General features: G+C 45.7%; 1 long non-coding RNA gene across 1 annotated transcript in view; it reads left to right on the top strand.

Annotated features, from left to right (window-relative positions):
- The first annotated feature begins 4,285 nt into the window (after positions 1 to 4,285).
- The window catches only part of LOC148142801 (uncharacterized), a 270,385-nt gene continuing 248,684 nt past the window's right edge, over positions 4,286 to 25,986 (top strand). The window contains exon 1 of the long non-coding RNA XR_015751033.1: positions 4,286 to 4,374. This is a non-coding gene — a long non-coding RNA (uncharacterized LOC148142801). The remainder of the gene's footprint in view (positions 4,375 to 25,986) is intronic.

Below are 25,986 nucleotides of genomic sequence, written 5' to 3'. Positions count from 1 at the left end.
GTCAATGTCTGACAGTCACTCAGTCCACCAGGACCGCAACGATTTTCGACTGATTTCTCTGAGAGGGATCAAAGCTTTTTGGTTCCTGACTGAGTGAGTATGTTTTCAGCATCACTGGGACTGGACGAGTGACCCCACTGTTGCAGCGCACTGTGCGTGGAGCGTGTAGCAGCTATACGACCTGGAAAGAGGAATTCACGACAGGAAGGGGCTGGAAGTTCGATTGTGTGTGGCTGAAGCTTCATCCATGGAGAAATCTGAGGAATCCCGCCCCGTGGAGAAACCGTGGAAGTGTGGCGACTGTGGGAAAGGCTTCCGTTTCCCGTCTGCCCTGGAGATTCATCGGCGCAGTCACACCGGGGAGAGGCCATTCCCCTGCACCGACTGCGGGAAGGCCTTCAGACATTACTCCCACCTGCTGGCCCACCAGCGGGACCACACAGGGGAAAGGCCCTTCAGCTGCCCAGACTGTGGGAAGGGTTTCATGTTTTTCTCTGCCCTGTTGGCCCACCGGAGGGTCCACACGGGGAGAGGCCGTTCACCTGCCCTGAGTGCGGGAAGGCCTTCAGCACTTCCTCCACACTGCTGATCCACCAGCGCATCCACACGAGGGAGAGGCCATTCACCTGCTCTCAGTGCGGGAAGGGCTTCATCTGCTCCTCCCACCTGCGGAGCCACGAGCGGGTCCACACGGGGGAGAGGCCCTTCAGCTGCCCCAAGTGCGGGAAGGCCTTCAGCACATCTTTCACCCTGTTGGCTCACCAGCGGGTCCACACGGGGGAGAGGCCCTTCAGCTGCCCCGAGTGTGGGAAGGCCTTCAGCACATCTTTCACCCTGCTGAGGCACCAGCGGATCCACACCGGGGAGAGGCCGTTCACCTGCTCTCAGTGCGGGAAGGGCTTCGCCCGGTCCTCCCACCTGCGGAAGCACCAGCGAGTTCACGTGCCATCGCAGGGGGATTGAAGGAGTGACGGTCAAGTGCCATTATCGATTGGACTATCAATCCGGTTCCGGGGACTCCCGGGTTTGAATCCCACCACGACAGATGGCAGAGGGAGTGGGTGGTGCGGGGGAGAAAGCTCCCATCTGATTCACTCTCTCCCTTGTTAGGAAAGGGAACCGCCATTGTGGGAGAGTATTCATTCAGTCGTTCCATCTACATCCTTCACTCGGTCTGGCCTACACATGACTCCAGACCCACAGCAGTCTGGTTGACTCTACACTGCCCTCTCCCCACTGGCAAATGAGCAGGGAGAAACTTACCAGGATACAGGGTATGGGTTGAAATTGCTGAGTGAGGCAATACTTCCTCCGGATTACGGCTGTAACAAGGATCCAATTATAACCTGGTGCTGCCCAATAGTAAAGACAGTGGGGTATGTGTGGGCTTTGATCTTGAGCTGTTTAAAAAGCAGCTACTTTGTCTATGCCTTTTTGCAGGGGGGGAATCTGAAGATGTAACTAAGTTGAGTCACAATAAAGGTTACATGAACTTACCGCCGGGCTCAGACTCTCAATGAAAGCTTTGAGCTCCAAGAGATTTTTAGTTTAAAGCTGCTCCTTCGTTTCAGCCTCCTGCACTGAGTTTCCAATGTCATGTATCAGATGGCGCAGTGAATGAGAAGCTAGTATCGTGAGAAATTGTAAATCTTTCAGGTACTGCGTTGTTTCATCAGCATTGTAAAGTTTACTGACAGCACCAGGAGGTGTAGGTTGTGTTCACTAGAAATGATGTGTGGAGGTGTCGCTATTAGTCTGGGTTGATAAAGTTAAAAAGAAATCACCCAATACCAGGTTGTTGTCCAACAGGTTTATTTGGAAGCACTAGCTTTCTGAGTGCTGCTCCTTCATCGGGTAGCTGTGGAGCCGCATTGTAAGACACAGAATGTATATCAAAAGATCAGCATCATGCAACTGATGGAATATATTGAACAAGCCCAGATTGCTGTCAAGTCTTTCATCTCTTCGAATGGGTGTAGGTTTTGGTTCATTAATGTGTAACTGCCAGAACATCTTTTAAGTCACATTCTTGAGATGACTTAAGGTTTTATAAAAAAGATGACATCTCAGCTCAGACAATGCATTTAAAGGTGTGAGAATTGAGTCTGAAAATGTGTTGCTGGAAAAGCACAGCAGGTCAGGCAGCATCCAAGGAGCAGGAGAATCGACGTTTCGGGCATGAGCCCTCCTTCAGGAAAGGGCTGAAGAAGGGCTCATGCCCGAAACGTTGATTCTACTGCTACTTGGATGCTGCCTGACCTGCTGTGCTTTTCCAGCAACACCTTTTCAGCTCTGATCTCCAGCATCTGCAGTCCTCACTTTCTTCCTGAGAATTGAATCTGACAGTGTTCCAATCTTGAGTCAGACTGGTTCTATTTCCAAATTCATAAAATATTATATGGATTGGTTGCCTTGAAATTGTGTGCTGTTTGAGCAAAATTGAATACATCTGCAAATATAATTCTGCCAATACAAATTCACCCCATAGAATTGTGTGTGGGTGCATGTGAGTTTGTGCGTGAGAGTGTGTACATGCTTGTGAGTGTGATGGAGTATAAGCCTGAGAGAGTATTGGGGGGGAAAACGTGTGTGTGTGTGTCTGAGGGGGAGCATGTGTGAGAGAGGTATTAATACAGGCAAGGGGTTGCATTTGCTAAAACACGAAAGGGCAGGACTTATACAGATAATGGTAGGGCCCTGGGTCATGTTATAGAACAGACAGACATGGGGGAGTGGTGTCCAGGTACATAGTTCGTTAGAAGTTGCATCACTGATAGACAGGGTAGTTAAGAAGGCATTTAGCAGCATAGCATTCATTGTTCACACCATTGAGTACAGGGGTTGGGACACCATGTTGAGGTTGTATAGGATGTTGGTGAGGCCACTTTCAGAGTACTGAGTACAGTTCTGAAAGCCCTGTCATCGGAAGTATTCTTATCACAGAGGGTTCGGTAAAGATTTACCAGGAAGTTGCCAGGACTGGAGGGTTTGAGTTATAAGGAGAGGCTGGGCCTTTATTCACTGGAGGAGAGGAGTTGAGGGGGTGACATCATTGAGATTGATAAAATGAGGAGTGGAGGTAAGCTGAATAGCAAAGGGCTCTTGCTTAGCATCGGGGAGCTCAAAACTTGAGGGCATATTACTTAAGGTGAGGAGAGAGATTTAAAAGGAACCGGAGGGGCAACATTTTGAAAGAGGGTGGCTTTGTAAGTGGAATGAACTTACTGAGGATGTGGTAGTTGCCGGTACATTTACAACGTTTAAACAGCATTTGGATGGGTACATGAATAGAAAGGTTTAGAGGGATATGGGCCAAATTCAGGCAAGTGGGACTGGTTTAGTTTGGAATCCTGGTCGGCATGGACGAATTGGACCAAAGGGTCTGTTTCTGTGCTGCATACGTTGACTGAAACCAGTAGAATTCTGAAAGGGGCTTGACAGGATAGATGTAGATAAAATGGATACTTTATGGGGAGTGTCATACAAGCCCAACAATGTGGATGCAGGCCATTCAGCCCATCTATTCCTCTCTGGCCCTCTGAACAGTATCCCAGCCATACCCAACCCCTTACTGCGTATTTCCCATGGCCAAGCCACCCTAACCTGTACATCCTTGGTCACTATGGGTAACTTAGCACGGCCAATTTTCCCTAACCTACACCCGAATCTATAAATTACCTTCTCAAGATTGTAATTTAAATGCAGAGCTTTTCTAAAAAAAATGTCAGTCTGACTCAACATTGGGACAAAGACAGAATTCACACCTATTGTCTCTACTTATAAATAGGGTAACGTCTCTTCGAAATGTAGATTCATTTAGATATAACTGCGTCACTTTACATATGAAGATATCCCTTTGAATGTGCCCATATCCCTTTGAAATGTAATCTCGTCCACCTACATCTCTTCATTTTAACGGGGTATTTCCGCAAATATTCATGTCCCTTTAAAATGCAGATTTCCCCCTTTGGATATGACGCCGTTCCGTTAGATGTGGGAATATCTGTTTAAATTGAGCCGTGAGCTTTCCCAATGTAGACAGGGCTCCTGGAAACGTGGCAGTGTCCCCCCTGCAGCTGCAGAGCGAGACAGGAGAGTTTGTTTTTGTGAATGAGCAGTTGTAGCGCGAGGTGGCTGTTGCTTGGTGACGGTGAGGCTCCTCCGGCCCCGCCCAACCCCCCGTGCAGACGTCACGCGGGGGCGAAGGCGGTTGGGAGGAGAAGTCGCTCGAGCGGGGAAGCGGCGGGAGGGCGGCCGTTAGGAAAATGGCGCCGTGCGGCCCGGGGCAGACACCCGTCACTGGGCACCGCCGCCTTCCTGGTGCAGCTGCTGTGTCACGGCCACACCGGCCGGCTGTACAGCAGGCAGGAGCCGGTGAGCATTCTGGAGGCGGATGGGGTTAAGGGCCTGCTTGGGAACTCGTCGGCCGCCTGGGTGGTGGAGTTCTACTGGTCGTGGGGCGGCCCCTGTGTCAACTATGGAGCCACCTGGAAGGTACTGGGCCCGGGAGGTGAAAGGTGAGGCAGGTTGTGGGGGGGGGGGACGGAGGGGAAGGAATGTGGGGCCTGTCCTGTCCTGTCATAGTGACATTTTACACTCACTTTCCATCCGCTTTTACTGGCGCTTGTGCTGTTTACCCCTCACTGTTTGTTTAATCCTTGTGCTGTTTCCCCCTCGCTGTCTGTTTAATCCTTGTGCTGTTTCCCCCTCGCTGTCTGTTTAATCCTTGTGCTGTTTCCCCCTCGCTGTCTGTTTAATCCTTGTGCTGTTTCCCCCTCGCTGTCTGTTTAATCCTTGTGCTGTTTCCCCCTCGCTGTCTGTTTAATCCTTGTGCTGTTTCCCCCTCGCTGTCTGTTTAATCCTTGTGCTGTTTCCCCCTCGCTGTCTGTTTAATCCTTGTGCTGTTTCCCCCTCGCTGTCTGTTTAATCCTTGTGCTGTTTCCCCCTCACTGTCTGTTGAATCCTTGTGCTGTTTCCCCCTCACTGTCTGTTTAATCCTTGTGCTGTTTCCCCCTCACTGTCTGTTTAATCCTTGTGCTGTTTCCCCCTCACTGTCTGTTGAATCCTTGTGCTGTTTCCCCCTCACTGTCTGTTTAATCCTTGTGCTGTTTCCCCCTCACTGTCTGTTTAATCCTTGTGCTGTTTGCCCCTCACTGTCTGTTTAATCCTTGTGCTGTTTGCCCCTCACTGTCTGTTTAATCCTTGTGCTGTTTGCCCCTCGCTGTCTGTTTAATCCTTGTGCTGTTTCCCCTCACTGTTTGTTTGGTTTAATCCTTTTGCTGTTTGCCCTTTACTGTTACTTGTGCAATTGTCGAGGTTAGTGTGTAAATACTAGTGAAGGAGATTATACACCAGCATGTATATGTTCCTCAGTCATTGAAGGGGCAGGACCTGTTGAGAATGGTTCGTAAAGCATGTTGTGCACTAAGCCTTGTTAAATGGATATAGTTTGTTAGTTGGAAAAGTAGACTTTATTATTTAAAGTCACAGATGTACAGCACGGAAACAGACCCATTCGGTCCAACCTGTCCATGCCAACCAGATATCCTAAATTGATCTAGTCCCATTTGCCAACACTTGGCTCATATCCCTCCAAAACCTTCCTATTCATATACCCATCCAGATGTATTTTAAGTGCTGTAATTATACCGGCTACCACTACTTCCTCTGGCAGTTCATTCCATACGTGCACCACCCTCTGCATGGAAAAGTTGCAACTTAGATACCTTTAATATCGTTCTGCTCTCACCCTATAACCTATGCCCTCTTGTTGTGAACCTCAACCCTACACTGACGAAAAGACATTTAAAAAATAGTTGAGCAGACAGACAAAATGCAAAAGCTATAAAATGTTGAACCACATGAGGAAAAAGAACTGTGGCTCTACTCTTTATTTCTCCCCTTGGCATTTGAACACTTAAAATCTGTCAATAACACCAGCATCGCCACAGAGCATATTGTGTCTGCTCCTCGGTGTGAACAACAGCACGCATGCCCGCTGGTGTCCATGCTCCTCGCTGTTGGCAGAAAAGGCGACATCGCTTATCTCTGTTCCTAAAGGTCTTCCCTTTATTCTTAAAGCTATGCCCTCTGGTCCTAGTCTCTCCTACCAATGGAAACATCTTCCCAATGCCATTGCACTACCCTGTCCGGTCATTTCTGCTGGTGGGTGAGACTAGGCCTCAAGGTTAGAGGGAGTAGCTTTCAGACAGAGATGCGGAGGAACTGCTTTTCCCCGAGGGTCATGAATCTATGGAACAGTCTAGATTAGAGTGGTAATGGAAAAGCACAGCAAGTCAGGCAGCATCCGAGGAGCAGGAAAATCGATGTTTTGGGCAAAAGGTCTTCCATCAAAATCTATGGAATACTCTGGCCAAGGAAGCAATAGAGGCAGCTTCATTAAGTATATTCAAGACACAGTTAGGTGGGTTTTTGCCTGGTAGGGGAATTAAGGGGTTCCTTGTGACTGCAGGGAGGAGGAGATGAGACGATGGACAGGTCAGCCGTGATCTTAATGATTGTGGAGCAGGCTCACTTGTGGCAACTGGAGTGAATCCAGGGAGGGAGCAGACTTTACGACCTCAGGTATGTGTCATGGTTAGCCGGGTGAGGAGAGACATAAGGATAGGCTGGGACTGTTTTCCGTAGTGTGCCAGAGTCTGAGGAGTGACCTTATACACTTTTATATCATCATGAGGGACATGGATAGGGTAAATAGACATGGTATTTTCCTTTGGATGGGGGAGCCCAGAACTAAAGGGTAATAAGTTTAGGATCAAGAATGTGGTGTTGTCGCAAATCAGGCAGCATCCGAGGAGCAGGAAAATCAACGTTTCGGGGAAAAGCCTTTCATCAGGAAAGTGTGTTTGTATGTGAGTTTGTGTATAAGACTGTGCGTCAGTGAGTGTGTCTTTGCATGTGTGCATGCTTGATAAAGTATGATTGTGATGGAGAATGAGCTTGCGAGAGGGTGTGTGTGTTGAGAGGATGGTGTATGTGTATGTCTGAGAGAGAGCGTGTGTATGAGAGAGGTATGGATATAAGTGAGGGTTTGCATTTTACTAAAATAAAGGAGGGCAGGACTTGTACAGGTAATATTAGGGCCTGGGTCATGTTGTAGAACAGAGACCTGGGGGTGTTCGGGTTCATTGTTCTTGAAAGTTACATCACTGGTAGACGGGGGTGAAGAAGGTGTTTTGCACACTTGCCTTCATTGTTCACATGCTGAGTACAGGAGTTGGGATATCATGTTGGAGATGCACACAGAAAGTACTTTACTCAGAGGGTGATAGATGTCTGGAATGCATTGCCAGCAGAAGTAGGGGCAGGGACGGTAGATTCATTTAAGGTGCATCTGGGTGGAGGAAATCCAAGATGGTGGCGACCCAGCAAGTCTGAGTCTGTAGTGCTCTGCCCAAGACTCAGGCAAAGTAGGCTGCCTGCCTCCACCACACCTTCCAAATCATTTAAATAGGTTTTATTTAAATACAGCTAGTTATTTTGCACCAAACTTGAGCAGTTTAGTGCCCCGTTAAAATGACTAAAGGAAAGAATGCCCGCAGCTCGCAGCACATAGGAACCCCTCCCCAGCTGCAGCAGAGCTGTCCACAGCTGCCCCAGGGTACTTAACTATGGTAGCGAGCCTTGTTGCAGTGATTTCTAAGCTTGAAGAGAAGATCGCCACCTTCATAGAAGAGTCCAGGAGCAGGTGGGAGTTGCTCTCGGTCGCGCTGCAGAAGCACAACCGAGATATTGAAAGAATCGAACATCGAGTCGGAGGGGCGGAGCTAAAGGCTGCGACCTCCGAGGCTGCTGCAGAATCAGCCGTGGGTCGGGTCTGGACTCTCGACCAGCGAGTCCGGGCCTTGGAAGATCACATTAACGACCTCAAAAATCAAGGTCGTCGAAAATATTTGTTTGCTGGGCCTTCCCGAATGGGAAGAGGAAGGCCAGTTTACAACGTTTCTGGAGCAGTGGCTTCCACAGTTATTGAATCTGGAGGCTGGATCAGGCCAGGTCTGGGGAGAATGGGCCCACCGGGTTGCAATACACAGGCCCGGCTTGGACCAGCGCCCCCACCCAGTCCTGTTCCGGCTGCAGTGCTTTTAGGAGAAGCAGATGCTCCTGGAAGCCTCCAGAAATCTTGGGAAAGATCCCCAAGCCATGATTTACAAAGGATCCAAGATTATGCTGATTGAGGACTTTTCCATATCTCTGGTCCAAAAGAGGAGGGCGTTTAAGGGATTTAAACATTCAGTACTCCCTGCGCTACCCAGCGACGTTACGTTTTAGCCACGAAGGGTCAGTGTATGACTTCGGATCGCCGGAGAAGGCCACGGAATTTTTGGCCTCTTGGATAAATCGTAAGAGTTAACTCGTGTGGTGAATGATGTTGTTCTGCCCTCCCCCTTCTCTGGTTCACCCTTTTTTTTCTCTTATTACTTTATTGCTTAATATTATCTCCGGGGAGTAGGGAGAGGGGGCTTATTTGTTCTTCACTCTGCGATTTTCCCCTTTTTTTTGTATTTCTATATATATAGGCTGGGTGGCCTAGTAGATTTAGGTGAGGAGGGGTCTCTGCTTTGTCTTATTTTTTATGTTTCTTTTAAAGCTGGGTTGTTTTCCCCCTGTTATTTTGTATTATCATAATTAATTATTATCTGCTGAGACTGTAATTTTATAGTTTTATATGTTTATACGTGGTATTAACATCACCAAATATATCTAAGTGTTGGTGTGGGCGGGTAGGGAGGGTACTCATTGTTAACTTTAGCTTGGGCATACACTTGAATTTTCTTCACTTTATTATGGGGTTCCTGGGTCGAGGGTGGGGCACTGGTTGGGAGAGGATATGGTGGGTTTTCGGAAAGGTAATGAGAGGGAAAATCTCCATTTAAATATGTTTTTTTTATTTAGAAATAGTTTTTTATTATGTTAGTGTGAGTGTAATAAAGAATCTCTTTGTGAATTTTCTATGGTCTATGCTCGTGGTGTTTTGGATGGTGTTTCTCCTCCCGGGGGGTCTCGGACCTGCCTGGACGATTCTGGTGAGTCATTCAATTAAATGTTGCACCTGGAATGTCAAGGGGGGTAATTCTCCAATCAAAAAGAAGAAAATATTATCAAACGTCAAAAAAGAAAGGGTTGATATAGCTCTCCTACAGGAGACCCATTTATTGGATAAAGAACACTTGAAATTACAACAGGGTGGATTTGATCAGGCCTTCTTTCCTTCCTTCAGCTCAAAAAGTAGGGGAGTAGTTATTCTTATTTGGAAGAATCTCCCTTTCAAAATCCTAAGTCAGATAAAAGATGAATCTGGGCGATATATACTAATTAAAGCCCTTATAAATGGAGAGGAATATGGGATTTTAAAGCAGTATTGTCCCCTGGCGCATCCTTTCAAATTTATAAAGGAAGCCTTCTCCAAATTGATGGCACTCTGTGCTCGTCATACAATTATAGGGGGAGACTCTAATTGCATTATGGAGCCGGAAATAGGCAGCTGACCCAAGAGTACTGCGGGTGTATCCCCCAGATCTAGACAATTGGCGGATTTGAATCAAGAATTCGGATTAGTAGATGTGTGGAGGTGCCTCCACCCGCAAGGCAGAGATTTCTCTTTTTACTCTAATCCACATAAATGTCACACGAGAATTGACATGTTTTTTGACCCCTCGAGTTTTTTAAATTCCATATCATCCTGTAAAATAGGTGATATGATAATTTCTGATCACGCTGTTGTGTATATGGAAATCAAGGCTAGGAACAATGAGGCATCCCCCTGACATTGGCGTATGGGTTCCTTCTTAACGAAGGATAGTAAATTTGCAAAATATTTTTCTCAAGAATTTAAAGCTTTCTTGGAAATTAATTCAGGTACGGCCAGTAACCCGTCAATGATGTGGGAGACTATTGAAGCTTATGCACGAGGTCTGATCATTTCATACTTGGTGACCCAGAAAAAATTAAAGGGAAACCAACAGCGTCTACTTGAGGCTCGCTGAATAGCAGCTGAAACAGCATGCGCTGACAGACCTTCTATTGCCAAATTACAAAGGATTACGGCCCTTAGGACAGCTCTGAATACCGCCTTCACCCTAACGGCAAAGAAGGAAATATTATTTGCAAAACAAAGATTATATGAATTTAGTGATAAACCTGGTATTTTTCTTGCAAGTAAAAAAAAGGGCCTCTCAAGCTATCACAGCTATCAGGGAAAATGCTGGTACTCTGACTCACAATCCTACAAGGATCAACGCAATCTTCAGAAAGTTTTATTCTGATCGCAGGATTGTGAAGGTAGAGCCAGGAGGATGCAGTCCTTTTTTAAAAGCCTGGCATTTCCGGACTTAACCCCGAAACAGGTATCGGTCCTGAATGCTTCCCTAACAACCCAGGAAATACTTGATGCAATTAGGCAATTTCAGAGCGGTAAGGCACCTGGCCCAGAGGGCTTTCAGGTTGGATTTTACAAAGAGTTCACAGGAGTATTAGCTGGCCCACTTATGAACATGTAAAACTACAGAAATAGTCAGGGCTGCCTCCTGCCTTCACTGAATGAGGTGAATATCTCCCTTATTCTCAAAAAAGGAAAAGATCCAGAAGATTGTGCATGATACAGACCGATATCCTTGCTAACTGTAGATTTTAACATTCTCTCTAAAACATTAGCATTGAGGCTGGAGAGGGTACTGCCATATATCATAAAAGAGGAGCAGACTTGGTTTATTAAGGGCCATAGATAATTTAATGATATTAGAAGGGTCTTGAATGTGAATCAAGTCTGTCATCAGGAAAAAATACCAGGAATAGTAGTCTCTTTGGACGCGGAGAAGGCATTTAACAGGGTTGAATGGTCATATCTGTTCTATACATTAGAAAGGTTTGGTGTTGGAAACGTATTTGCCAAATGGGTCTCAACACTGTATAATGATCCCAAAGCAGTTGTGATCACCAATGGATTAGGCTCAGGTAGCTTCCGTGTGGGTAGGGGCTGCTGTCAGGGATGTCCTCTCTCACCGTTGCTCTTCATGCTAATAATTGAGCCACTGGCGGAAGCGATACGGGCCGACTCTAATATAACGGCCCTGAGGGTTGGTACAGGTAAACATAAAATTACCCTTTCTGCAGATGATGATCTCCTTTTTCTTAGTAATCCTCTGATGTCCGTGCGTCCCTTAATCCAAATTATTAATACATTTAGTGCATTTTCAGGCTACAAAATTAATTTTTCAAAATCGGAGGCCACGCCTCACTAGTATGTCCCACTTATTGGACCGATCCCACTTCCCCTTTCGGTGGTCTCTGGAGGGTTTCCTATACTTAGGCATTTTTATCACCCCAGTATTTGGCCAGCTATACAAGGCCAATTTTGTGCATCTATTGGAAGGGGTAAGGCAGGACCTTCACGCTGGGGAGACCTTCCAATTTCCTGGCTAGGTAGAATAGCCCTAATTAAAATGAATGTCTTGCCCCGTCTCTTATACCCTATGAGAATGCTTCCGGTGATGCTGCTGAGGCTGACACTGTGCAAATTGTATGGTTGGCTGGGTTCGTTCATCTGGAATCCTAGACGGCCCCTCATTAAGTTAAGGAAGCTACAGCTTCCACAGGCAAGGGGGGAGGGCTGGATTTTCCAGACTTTAGGAAGTATCAGTTAAGTTTCTTGTTAAGCTGCATAGCCGATTGATTGCGGGTCAGACATGACCCAATCTGGATGTTTCTCAAGTACAGTGCTCTCTTATTAACCTCTTATTTTTAGATTAGATGAAAATCATTACGGACCACTGTAGAAACCCTATAGTACTAAACACAATTAAAGCTTGGAATATAATGCGGCAAAACGAGGGTAATTCACATAAAACGTCCCCCTATACTACTATAGTGAGGGCATGGGGTTTTCAACCGGGGCTTACAGATACCACATTCAAATCATGGAGATCCAGGGGTATCTCCTGTTTAGGGGATCTGTTTGAGAAGGGGGTCCTGATGTCTTTTGAACAGCTGCATCAGAAATTTGGATTACCTAATGGAGACCTCTTTTGATACTTCGAAATACGAGATTACATACAGAAGATGACTACGCTATTAAATAGTCTCTATAAATCAGATAGAGAACGAAGAGTGTTGTGGCCAATGGGCGTACCCTCGGTCAGCACTCTTTATCATTTATTATGTGATGAAGTGTCGGAAGATATGGACCGTCTGCTTAGAACATGGGATCAGGATTTGCGGCTGGAAATTTCTACAGAAATGTGGAATGACATCTGGGAAAATGCCAAAAAAATCTCCATTTGTAACAGAACTCAGGTCATTCAGTTAAAGATACTTCATAGGGCCCATATGGCACCGGAAAGATTGGCAACATTTAGGGCAGGAGTATCTCCAATGTGTCCCAAATGTAAAACAGAGGTGGGCACTCTTACACACCGCTTATGGACATGCCATAAGATCCACAAATACTGGACCGAAGTAGTAAACGCCCTGACAGAAATCTTGGGAACGGAAATTACAATAGATCCAGTATCTCCTCTTCTGGGCTTCTCGAGCTTACCTTCTCTGGATGTGCACGGGAGGAAATTATTTTCCATTCTCTCCTTCTATGCAAGGAAAAATATCTTAGTAAACTAGGTGGCTGAGGGCCCTCTAGGACTTCAGAATTGGCACAGATTAATCATGGAATATGTTCCCCTTGACATCCTTACAAATATGTGCACCAAAAAACTGAATTATTCTATAAAATATGGCAGCCCTTTTTGAATTACATGGATACAGATATTTCGCCATTCATTCAAGGGCTTTCATCTAGTTGAGGTAACGGTTCTGGCTGGTCCGGTGCCCCTTGGGAGAGGAATCCCACATGAATACGGGTTTTATTACAACTTGATGTTAACTCATTACGAGTGTGTACTTCACTACTTAATTACTATGTTATCCTGTTTTCTTTTGAATAATGTAAGATATTTGATCATACACTCTGGTTAGTTATAGGTTAGATCTGGTTTCCAGCATCTGCAGTTATTGTTTTTACCTTAGTTATAGGTTAGATTAGTAGCTAGATGAGTTTTGTCTTTTTCTTTTTCTTCTCTGTATCTCTTTTTGTTTGACAGGTTTTGGCTATTTATTTAAAATTTAATTGTATATTAATGTTTGTACTTGTCTTTTTTTAATTTGTAAACTTGTAAAAATGTTAAATTTTCAATAAAAATATCTATAAAAAGAAAAGGTACATCTGTACAGATGCATGAGTAGGAGGAGAGCAGAGGGATACAGATTCAGGAATTGCGCGATAGGTTTAGACAGGGGATTTGGATCGGCTTCGGCTTGAAGGGCTGAAGGGTCTGTTCCTGGGTTGTAAATTTTCTTTGTTCTGTGTTGACGTTGTACAGGATGTTGGTGAGGCCATTTTGTTTAGAGTACTGAGTACAGTTCTGGTCACCCTGTAATAGGAAGAATATTATTAGAGGGGGTTCGGTAAAGATTTACTTGGACGTTGCCAGGACTGGAGGGTTTGAGTTATCGGGAGAGGCTGGGACTTTTTCACTGGAACGGAGGAGGTTGAGGGATGACCTTATTGAGATTTGAAAAATCATGAGGGGTGAGGGTAAGGAGAAAAGCGAGGAACATGCGCGGTTATGTAGAGCCAGAGGTGGGAAGGTGAAACAAAATTGTGGCTCTACCCTTTTTTCCTCCTATTGACATTTGGCCAGTTGAATCTGGCAGTTACACCAACATATCTACAGAGCCTACTGCACGTGCTCCTCGGTGTCAGCAAGCGCTGCGCTTGTTCGCCGGTGTCTGCAAAAAACTGCACATGCTTCTATCTGTCTAAAAATGGTGCATGAATTTCTTTTGCCGTTCCCCTGCTCCTCGGATGCTGCCTGACCTGTTGTGCTTTTCCAGCACCACTCTAATCTTGACCCATGAGCTTCTGAAGCTGTTGCTGCTCCTCTCTCTCTGAATGAAGATTGAGATTCATCCAAGACTGTAATTTCCTTCCTCTGTCCAACAGCACACTCTTCTCTCACTGCCTTTTCTATTTCTTTTATTTTCATGCTGGGATCCAATTGTTGAATTGCAGCAACTGAGAAGAACGGGAGTGAATCCAGAAAGAGGACAGACTCTGGAAAAACTGGTCCAGGTCTGTGCCTCAAAAACCTGGCAAGTGCAATACCACAGGGTGAAGTTATAGTCTTTGCTGTGGAAAAAACAAAGCAGAAATGAGATGTATTGTTTAAATGGTGATATATTGGGAAGTGGAGAAAGTGAGGACTGCAATGCTGGAGATCAGAGTCAAAATGTGTGGCGCTGGAAAAGCACAGCAGGTCAGACAGCATCCAAGGAGTAGGAAAGTTGACGTTTCCGGTAAGAGCCCTTCATCAGGAATGATGTGTGGATGGACAAAGGAGCCTCAGCGTCCTCCTACACCGGTCAATGCCAGTTGTCAGACAGGTGCAGCAAGCATTCAGCAAGGCAAGTGGTATATGAGCAAGAGGAATTGAGTTCAGAAGTGGGGGTGCCTTCCTGCAGTTAGGGAGTCATTGAATATATTCAAGGCTGAGTTCATATCATTTTTGAACAACAGAGAAGTAGATGGTTATTGGGGAAGGCAAGAAAATAGTTTTAAGGCCAGTACAGAACAGTGACAGTCATACAGCATAGAAACACACCCTTCAGGTCAACTAATCCATGCTGACTATATTCACAAACTAATCCCATCTGCCTGTGTTTGGCCCATATCCCTCCGAACCTTTCCTATTCACGTACTTATCAAAATGTATTTTAAACATTGTAACTATACTTGCATCCACCACTTCCTCTAGACATTCATTTCACAAACAACCACACTCTTTCTTTAAAAAAAAAAGTGCTCCTCATGTCTTTAGACTCGTTCTACTCTCACTTTAAAAGTTTGCTCCCTAATCTTGAAATGACACCTGCCATTCATCTCACCTATACCCCTCATGATTTTTTAACCCTCTCTAAGGACACCTCTTAACCTCTGCTCCAGTGAAAAAAGTTCCAGCCTCTGCATCTCGATATAGGGAGGTCCATATCCATTTGTGATCTGTTCAATGCTGGTGCAGGCTTAAAAGACCAAATGGCCGACTCCTGCTCCCAATTCTGTGTCCTGGACAGCAAGAGACAATAAGGCAAAGGAGTAGAAAGTAGGCTATTCAGCCCATCAGGTCTGCTCATACCATTCAATTGTGGCTGATCAGTTTCTGAGCGCCATTCTGCTGCTTTCTCCCTGTCACCTTCGATCCCCTCAATACTCAAGAACCTAGCTATCTCAGTCTAAATATCCTCAGTGACCTGGCCTCTGCAGTCTTCTGTACCAATGAATTCCATAGATTCGCCACTCTCTGGCTGAAGAAGTTTCTCCTTCGCTCCATTCTAAAAAGTCTTCCCTTTCCTCTAAAGCTGTGCCCTTAGGTCTTAGTTTCTCCTATCAAGGGGAACATCTTCCCAACAACCACTCTGTCCAGGCTGTTCAGTATTCTGTATGCTTCAATTAGATCTCCCCTGAGTATGGCCCTGTTAATCAGCATGAACCAGACCCTTCAGGATGAGGTACAGCAGGGATTAGGTTCAGCAAATTGGAAATGGAGGGAGAGTGTGTGGGATGGAGATCTTCAGCTTCTAAGGAATAAGAGAGGAAAGAGAGTTCACGATAAATTAGAATTGATTGGATGGGCTGATAGGCTAAGGAGGGGCATATGGAGTTGAACTTGGAGAAATGTGATGTGTTGCATTTTGGTCAAGCAATGCAGGCAGGACTTAGACAGGGGGAGTGTTGCAGAAGAAAGAGACCTTGGAGTGCATGCTCATAGTTCCTTGTAAGTGGAGTCGCAGGTAGACAGGATAGTGAAGATGATGTTTGGAATGCTTTCCTCTATTGGTCAAAGTATTGAGTGAAGGAGTTGGGAGGACATATTGCGGCTGTAGAGGACATTGGTTAGGCCACTTTTGGAATATTGTGTGTAATTCTGATCTCCATCCTATGGAAGGATGTTGTGAAACTTGAAAGGGTTTGGAAAAGGTTTATAAGGCTGGTGTCAGAGTTGGAGGGTTTAAGCGAGAGGGAGAGGCTGAATAGGCTGGGGCTGTTTTCCCTTCAGGGGTGACATTATAGAAGTTTATAAGGGGCATGGATAGGGGTAAATAGCCAAGGTCTTTTCCTCCGGGTCGGGGAGTGCAAAATTAGAAGGCAGAGGTTTGAGCTCAGATGGCAAAGATTTAAAAGGGACCCGAGGGGCCACTTTTTCTCAGAGGGTTTTGCATTTATGGAACGAGCTGACAGGAAGTGGTGGAGGCTGGTACAATTACAACAATTAAGAAGCATCTGGATGGGTACATGAAGAGGAAGGTTTTTGAGGAATATGGGCCACATGCTGACAAATGGAATAGATTGATTTTGGATCATGGTTGGCATAGACTAGTTGGGTGGAAGGGTCTGTTTCTGTGGTGTATGACTCTGACTGTCTTCGGTGAAAGCAGAAGTGTGGTTGTGAAGACAGGGCTTTCAGAGCAGCTTTCAAAGATGTTTTGCCCTACTGGGACCGGAAGAAGTTACAACAAAATCTTTCATTTGTGAGACAGCAAGCAACTCCGGGATTTTGCTGGAAAGTGGGAATTCTTTGCAGTGAGAGGATGAAGCCCTACCCTATCCAGTCATTTCTGCTGGTGGCTGAGACTAGGCCCCTAGCTTTGGGGGAGTAGGTTTAGGACAGAGATGAGGAGGAGGAAGTGAGGGCTGCTGGTTTTCCCAGAGAGTAGTGGATCTGCGGAATTCTCTGCCCAAGGAAGCAGGCTCCAATATACCCCGCTCCTAATTCTTCAGCTTGACGTACCCGTGACTGTAAACTTTGAAGAGTTTTCATTAACTGATGCAAATATTTCCCATTTGACCAACAATGCAGTGTCAGCTGTTTCAGTCATTGAGATGGTTTTGATTCATCTACTAAATACATCTACTCATATTAGACAATATTCATGGCAATGTTCGCGAGGTGATTCTATATACACAAGTTGTAAACCAGTAAAGGCTGACCAGGCAAGGAAGTGGTTAACAAACACAGGGCATCCCTTAGAGTATGCATCTTGTTTGTTTACAAATTAAATACGCTTCAGATCTTTTCCTCGCTGCTTTCCGAAAATTGGGTGCCACAATAATGGACATCATCAACTGAAATAGGCAGCAGCAAAGAATGAACACAACCAGTCCAGCAGGGGGCACCCATGTTTTGGTTTGAGTATTGAGGGAGTCCCCTATTTGAGGCCCCTGTGATATCAGTACCATACCCAGGCTAATGTGCATTGAAACCAGATTATGAAGTGTTAACTTTCCTGCAAACTTCTGCCTGTGTGTGTCTCTCTGTAACATTTTCCAACTTTCTTCATATCTCAGTTTGTCAGCTTTTGTTTATTCCTTCCTTCCTTCCAAGGCTCATGAGGCACTCACATTCCAGAACAGCCCAAGTTAGGGAGTTGAGCCTCATAAATCCTGGCTGTGACACATTGCTGCTTAACCAAGTGTGCAAACTCTAAATACCTCTCAGCTGTTCCATTTGCAAATCAAACACTGTTTTCAACGCAAGTTGTTTGTGTCTCTGCATGAGTCCATAACCCAGGGAAATACAACAGAGTCTTTAATGGTTGCCCAATGTGTCCTGTATGCCAAATTCATTCAAGTCTGGACATCCTGAATTGAGCATATATACTTCAGATTTCTACTCGCCAATTAAAACTAATGTTGGGCACTCGAACAGATTGAGGGCATCTTGAAGCATGCCACGGACCTCAGTGTGGGTCCAGGGCTTATCAAATAGGGTTTCACCTCTCATAACCCTGCGGTAAGCAAATTATTTATGACTAATTTTGTAAAGCACAAGTGCTCTCAGCAGTATTATGTCCAGATGCTAGGACTCTGTTTAGTTCTCTCACTAGTATCTTGTGGCTGAGTAGGGAGAATTGTATCAATATTTCTATCAGCACTTTTGTCCCTGGCCAGCTTTCCTCTTTATTTTGGACACAACAAAAGCAGCAACCAGATATTTCATCTCTCAAAGGATATCGGCCGGTGACCTGGCAGGACCAGGGTATCTCCTGCCTGACTCACCAACTGTGGGGGATGGAAATAAAGCCCCATGTCAGGAAAGAATTTGTTTATCAGAAGCAGTACAGCTGCAAGGCCAACCGTCTCCGCTGAGCCTGGGAAACACGAGCTTTAACAAGCAGGCACTAAGCTGAGATTCAAAATGGTTTCCAGGCTTTAATATGTGACCAAATGGCTGACCCAAATCTAACAATTCTCCCACATCATCGAAGAGAATTAAATAAGAAAAATGAAACAAAATTAGAAATAAATTGGCGACCGTGCTTAATGTTTGTTCATTACGAAGTAAACAAGAAATAGCAGTCTCCCAGGATTCGTATGGTGCCCTACTTGAGAAATTCTGTCCAACAAGTTTAATTGGAAGCAGTAGCTTTCGGAGTGCAGCTCCTTCATCAGGGGATTGTGGAATATAAAATTGTAAGACACAGAATTTATAGCAACAGTTTATAGTGTGATGTAACTGAAACTATATATTGAAAAAGACCAGGATTGTTTAAGTCTCTCATCTGTTCGAATGACCATGATAGTTTCAGTTCTTACAAATGTAAATCAGAAAACCTTTTAAAATAGTTAAATCCTCAAGTGAACTTTACCAATTGGTGTCGCGTCAGCCCAGATAATGTATTGAAGGTGTGAGCTCCCCTGTGTGAGACTCTGTGCCACAATGGTTAAACTAACTAACAGAATCTTACATGGATTCATGCAGTTTTTGAGCAAAGTAAGACATAATTCTGCAAGTACGAATTCACCCAACAAACTTGTGCGTGTGTGTGGGGGGGGGGGGGGGGGGATGTATATTTGCAGATACATTCTATGTGCATTTTTTTAAGGAAAAATCTGCAGGCAGTCAATACATGTAATAGTTTGTAAATTCGACTTTGGAAACAGAACCAGTCTGACTCAAGATTGGGATACAGGCAGACTCTGACCTCTCACCTTTAATGCATTGTCTGGGCTGAGATGTGAGCTTTTGCTATAAAACCTTGTTATCTCGAGAAGGTGACAACAAGAAGTTCTGGGATTTACATTGTAATGAGACCTACAACCTATTTGAAAAGGTGGAAGACTTAACAATCCAGGTTTGTTCAATATACCATTTCAGTGGCAGGACGCTGGAATGTTTTGCTCTAAATTGTGTCTTAGGATCTTATCCTCCACAACCACCTGATGAAGAGGCAGAACTCCAAAAGTTACTGCTTCCAAAGAAGCTTGTTGGACTACAGCCTGGAGTTGTGTGATTCGAGAATCTGGTTTCTAGTATCTGCAGTCCTTGTTTTTACCTAGTTGATTTTAACCCTACAGTGAATCCTCTTGCAAGGATGCCTGCATTGAAGAAGTTTTCCTCCTCTCTCTACAAGAATCTCAAGGAATCCCTCTCCCACTGCAACTCCCAGGTCATTTCCTCTGCCCTGAAGCTTTTCAACCATGTCCTGAAACAGACTCGCTACCACAGCCACATTTGCTTCCTCATTACCTGCCTCCGTAACCAACTCATCCTACACTGACTCCGGACCACCTTTAAACCAGCAGAGTTCAGATCCGAACAGGCCACTCCACCCTCCTGTCTGACCTATCCCCTCCATCCCCACCCCCATTCACCTATTGTACTCAATGCTACTTTCTCCCCACCCCCACCGTCCTCTCATTTATCTCTCCACCCTGCAGCCTCTATTCCTGGTGAAGGGCTTTTGCCCGAAACGTCAATTTTCCTGCTCCTCGGATGCTGCCTGAACTGCTGTGCTTTTCCAGTACCACTCTAATCTAAAGTGGATTGGCCATGCTGAAATACCCATAGTGCCCAGGGATATGCAGGTGAGGGTGAATTTGCCATGCTAACTTACCCATAGTGCCCAGGGATGTGCAGGTAGGGGTAAATTGGCTATGCGAAATACGGCATAATGTGCAGGTAAGGTGCATTACTCAGGGTTAAATGTAGGAGATTCGGTGTAGGTGGGTGACCCTTGGGAGGTTCGGTGAGGCCGAGTGGCCTGCTTCCACACTGTGGGGATTCTCTGAAGGGAGGGTTTTTTTGGAAAGTGTTTTCTCGTCCGCGTCTGCTGCAGGCGCAGCGCATGCGCAGTGCGGCGTCCCGTGGTTGGCCATGCCCCGCCCCCTCAACCGTCACTTTTCCGCGGCCCGCCCCTAGTTCCTTTGTGACGTCACAAGGCGGAAGTAGCTCTGTCAGTTTCAAAGTGAATCTCCCGCCCTCTGGGCAACTCTTCATCCTGGGAGGGAGACAGAGATGGGAGGAGGGGAAATTGTTCACTTGTAGCAACTGGAGTGAATGCAGGGAGGGAGCAGACTCTGCAAACTCAGGTATGTGTCTTAGTTAGCCAGGTGAGGAGGGACTGAAAGATAGAGATTGGGAAGGGGGTGGGCTGGATATCTTTTCTGTTTTTTTTTAAAATGCACCCGATTCCCACCATTAACTGCCACAGGTACAAGTACAGCACATGCAATATTCCTCATTGCAGCTTCAAGCCGGTTTTGCATCCTCTGTTCTTCCTCTACTTCAGCTCCAGCACATTCAGCTTCTTTCCCGCATTCACATTCCTCCACCCCCGCCCTGATGTTCCAAGCTGATCCTCAAAAGATCGGTTTGTCCCTCCATTCTTTCCCGGTGGCGTCTATTACTCTTGTCTATTTCTTGCCTTATCCGGCCTTGTTTGTGAACAAAGTGTTCGCGTATATCCTCTTTCACTGCCAGCGACTTCCTTGTTTGCGAAAGCAACATTTCCTCCCATTTTTCGCCGACACTGAGCCTTCTGACCTCCTTGATTGTGTTTTTTTTGTTTTTGCAGAAGCAGGAAACAGATGCTTATAACTGTTTGTACGAGCATATCTAGCTTAACCTACACCCCCTCCCCTCACAGCATCTTATCTGTTTGTCTGTAACATCTACCATTGTTTGCAGGCACATTTCATGTATGCACATTTTCGCTAATACAAAAGCAATTATATATTTCCTTCACATAGCTTTCATTCTTAACTCCACTCTTGGCTGAAACAATTCTACCCTGGCGTTAGTTCATTTACCTTGCAGAAGCAATTATGGTTGCAGAAGTAACACTGCTTTACCTATATCCCACAGGGGTGACCCTACAACCTTGTATCAAATAATGTGGGGCATGGCGAGGGTAAATAGACAAGATCTTTGATCTGGGATTGCTCATAGGTTTAGGGTAAGATTTAAAAGAAACCTAAGGGGAAACCCCTATATACAGAGGGTGGTGTGTGTAAAGAATGAGCTGCCAGAGGAAGTGGTGGCTGCTAGTACAATTACAACCTTTAAAAGGTATCTGGATGGGTATATATTGGGAAGCATTTAGAGGGACATGGGCCAAGTGCTGGCAAATGGGACTGGATTGATTTAGGATATCTGGTCAGCATGGACTGAAGGGACTGTTTCTGTGCTGTACATCTGTGATTCTGGCTTGCTACGAATGTTTGTTACGTCTCTATGTTCAGTTTTTCCCTGGTGTTGGTGTTAACGCCTTGGTGTCTTATTTTGCTCCCCACATCGTGGGGACATTAACCATTTCCTATCTGGTTGTTCTGATCTGGACTGCTGTCTGGATCGGATTTCTGGGATTGGTCAATAAACATACCTGGAAGTGACTTTGTCAATCACACAAGCAATAGTTTATTTTTTGATATGGCCGGGTCGGTAGACATTGATCAGCCCAGAAGGATTAGATTAGATTAGATTCCCAACAATGTGGAAACAGGCCCTTTGGCCCAACCAGTCCACACCTATCCTCTGAAGAGTAGCCCAACCAGACCCATCTCCCTCTGACTAATGCACTAACATTATGGGCAGTTTAGCATGGCCAATTCACCAAACCTGCACATCTTTGGATTGTGGGAGGAAACCCACGCAGACATGGGGAGAATGTGCAAAGTCCACACAGCCAGCCCCCGGAGGCAGGAATCGAACCTGGTGCTGTGAGGCAGCAGTGCTAACCACTGGGCCATCGATGAGTACTCCCAGAGTGCTAAAAGAATCCGCCAACTTTTACAGAGTGTGGATAGAACTTATGTACATTGTTTAGAGTCAGACATTGAGCAAGATCACATAGTAACAACCAATCAGATCCCGCGAGGTCCTCATGCATTTTTGACTTAGCCTAGGGTGGTATGGTGGCTCAGTGGTTAGCACTGCTGCCTCACAACACCAGGGTCCCAGGTTCGATTCCAGCCTTGGGTGACCGTCTGTGTGGAATTTGCACATTTTCCCTGTGTCTGCGTGGGTTTCCTACCAGAGTCCAAAGATGTGCAGGTCAGGTGGATTGGCCATGCTAAATTGCCCATGGTGTAAGGTGCATGAGTCAGAGGGAAAATGGTTCTGGGTGGGTTACTCTTTGGAGGGTCAGTGTGGACTGGAAGGGCCTGTTTCCAAACTGTAGGGAATATAATCTAATCTATCATAATTTCTTGTAGACAACCTGTTCTTGGAATCGTATTTGTCCTGTCTGGTGGTTAGGATTAAACCGTTACTACTGCGATTGATGGTTAGGTTCACATTTGTTACTTCTGCATTTGCAGTTTTTTCACTGGATTTATATCAGTTTGTGGTTTCTTGTTTGTTCTGAGTTGTGAGTATCTGCCTGACTCAGTCCCACCGAGTTAGCCAAGCAGAAGCCATTTTGTCCTACCTCCCATGTTAAAGTGGAGATTTGAGGTGGCCCAGGGAATCCTTTGAGAACTCAGACCTGTAAAGCCCCTCTCTTGGTTTGTCCTGGAGATCATACTCTTTGGAAACCTGGAATAAAAACCTTTCATCATAAAGTCCCAAAATGCAATTCAATTCAATCCATAGCAGATAAGCACTAAGAGTTAATTCTCTACGGGATTCAACAGCCTCTGCAATAAAATGGTCTCTCTCTCGCGTGTCCTTTTGAACTCTCAAGACAGCAAAGATTTATTTTGTGAATGCCCCGCTTGCAAGGGGGAGTAAGAATCCATTATAATGGACAAGATCCAACCATTAATTACAAAGCTATGGATAGTACCGAGTCTTGTTTCAGGGTCAGATTCAAAGACTATCATTCATTTCACAAGGGAACGGCTGTGAATGTTATCACTTGGTGTCCTGTTCACACAGATTCACCGATGATAAAGTAAACGTTCTTAATTGCCTTACAGCATCCTGTTATCACTTGGTGAGCCCAGGTGTCCCTATCTTTAAGTTCTCTCCTCTTTCTGAGCCTTCCTGCCTGTTTATTTTCTAGTGCAGTAAATGTATTCAATAATTCAGCATTACATTTTAGTCTGAATGTTTAAAGACACGTTTTAAGGCTATAGACTTTCTCACCCAGATGCCCATACCCTCATTCCTCCCTTTGATTGCACCGCGATCACTGAAAGAGAAGGCTAGTCCAAACGAATGCCCTTCAAGGTGGTCCAGCCATCAACATCCTGCAGAGCGGCACCACCATCTTCGCAGCTCATCTGGTCATATTTATCATCGCCATCGACATGTGTGGGTGAGCCATCGGATCGCAAAAGGAGCATCTTCTGGGGCAAATCTATATCACTAAGGGACCTCATAAGCCTAGCAATTAAATACCTAACAATACCAATACCGACAAACAGACATAGCTAAATTGATAAGCCAATTGTACCATCAGCCCGATCTGCAGTTTCTCCAACTGGTCCCTTCAGTCATTCTGTCAAGGAATGCCTGGATCTCTTCTTGTATCTTAGTTAATATTGCCAGTGAGATCGGGAATGCCCACAGTGCATTATCTTGGACAATGGTGCCGACCTCACCCTCCTGGGCAGGTATATAGTCTAAGGCATACCGATTCTGCACAGAGTAAAGACACAGGTCTGATAATCCCAGTTTACTCTGTTTCAGAGCCTCTTTAGTCTTATTTCCTCGAATGGTCCGGCTGTAAAAGAGGGAATTGCGGTTCTGTTGACTTGTCACCCCTGCCGATCCTTCCAACCTCAGGGTATTCTTGATTCCCCAGCCTATCGGGTGTCCTGTATTGTCACGCAGTCCCTTGGGATCTTTCCAATTGGAGCAAGGTTGGCTGAGACCGACCGCTGCATCCTCCTCAGATGGAGGTTCCATCGACTTGTCCACTGGCCAGGACAAGGTACTGTTGTGGGAACAAGGGCTCCGATGGTGACCTTATGAGGGACATCTTTGCCATCCAGGACAAGGAAATTGGTAGCTTTACCTTAGCTGAAGAAATAATAGTCTGGTTTGGTTTATATTCGGGAGAGTTTGTCAAAATCGGTTACTGAAATGTTATAGCAGGAAGTCTGGTCAGGTCTACAGGAGTAAAGGGTCGGCGTTTTGCAAGAGGAGTCGCTTGAGCGCTGTAAAAAATGGGCCAAGTGACTCGAGTACTCGCCCTGTATGGGAGACAATGGTCTTCAGAATGCTATTCCCATTGAGCTCTCCCTTAGCTCTATTGTACATGGTCTTGGTGACAGTATCAGATTCTGAAAAGAGAAAAGGCCTATAAATGTGCAAGGAAAGGGTTCCATTCCAGGTCCATGTGCAGCATAAGGCCTACTGTACGCCAGCCATGTGTTACACCGGCTGTTTGTATACACAGACCGGAGCTATTGGAAAGTGATATTTCTCTTCACAGGGTCGGCAGTAGGAAGTCTGACGAATAGAATGGAATCGGGGACTGGGCACGTAAGTCATCTCCCGATAGAGAGGAGTAACCTACTTCTGCCTCTGGGGTGAAGAGCGTTTGTGGGCCTGTATAAATAAGTTGTTTGTGGATTGAGGAGTTTCCCCTATCAGGCTTCCCCTTTTTCTCGAGTAAGCCTGTCCTGCAAAAAGGGATGGTGTTCCTGGGCGTCCATAAATTATTTACCATAATAACGGGGTTGATCATTTTTATCCTCACGAGGCTTGCGTCTGCAGGTAAAATCAAAAAAACATGGTAACGACATGGTAACTCTCACTGATTTCTACTGTCCAGATGGACCATCTGGTCTTTCTGATGTAAGAGTCCATTGCAATAATCAATCTTCATCACGTTCCACACGTCAAAGGCGTCTGGTCCGGTGCACTGGACGACATCTCCTCAGCATGGGTGGTGGATAATCTCTGATCATTCCTGGTCGCATCCATACTTAGTGGCTTTCCCCATCAGGATGTTGTACGTGATCAGAAAGGTGAGGAGATAAGCGATCCCCCACATGTCCCTCCTCTTAGTTCAAGTATCTGTAATAAGATTAACATTAGAACAACAGCAAGATTCAAAACCCAACTGGACAGGGTCCACTCCTTTTGTTGGGATTCCAGGATTCTCTCCTCCTCTTCCCCCCTTTTGATTGGTGCGGTCAATCAATTTACAACGGTGCAGTTGGACCCAAGCTGAGCGCCCAGCGACTGGGACCGCCGTAGGGGTGGGAAGTAAAACCTGGAAGGGGCCATCCCAACGAGGTTGGAGATCATTGCCAGTCCAGTTCTTGACGAGCACCAACGAACCAGGCTCTACCCGTGACTAGGCTGAAAGGGAGGGAACATCGCTGTAGGCCGCACGCTCCTGGGAGTGAAAGGCACGCATAACATTGGTTAGAGCAAGAACATAACCAATGATTGCTTTGGTCATGTGGTGGAAGTGGACTCAGAAGGGAGCCGAATTGTTCCAAGGGGTACGGAGGCAGTGACCAGAGAAACTCTCAGCTGGAGACATTCGTATCTTGCCCACAGACATGGATCACATCTGGTATAAGGCCACAGGGATTAGCCGAACCAGGAGAGGCCAGACTCGGCCATTAATTTGGCAAGTTTAGTTTTGCATCTGGTTAAAACATTCAACAATGCCAGCCGCCTGAGGATGATAAGCACCATGCAGATACCGACAAATATAAAGCTGGGAACAGAGTTC

This window comes from Chiloscyllium plagiosum, unplaced genomic scaffold, assembly GCF_037043375.1.
Source record: "Chiloscyllium plagiosum isolate Xiang-an unplaced genomic scaffold, Cpla_swu_hap1 HiC_scaffold_27, whole genome shotgun sequence".
Classification (NCBI taxonomy): domain Eukaryota; kingdom Metazoa; phylum Chordata; class Chondrichthyes; order Orectolobiformes; family Hemiscylliidae; genus Chiloscyllium; species Chiloscyllium plagiosum.
The sequence above is the reverse complement of the archived record's forward strand: the minus strand, read 5'-3'. Positions and strand labels throughout refer to the sequence as shown.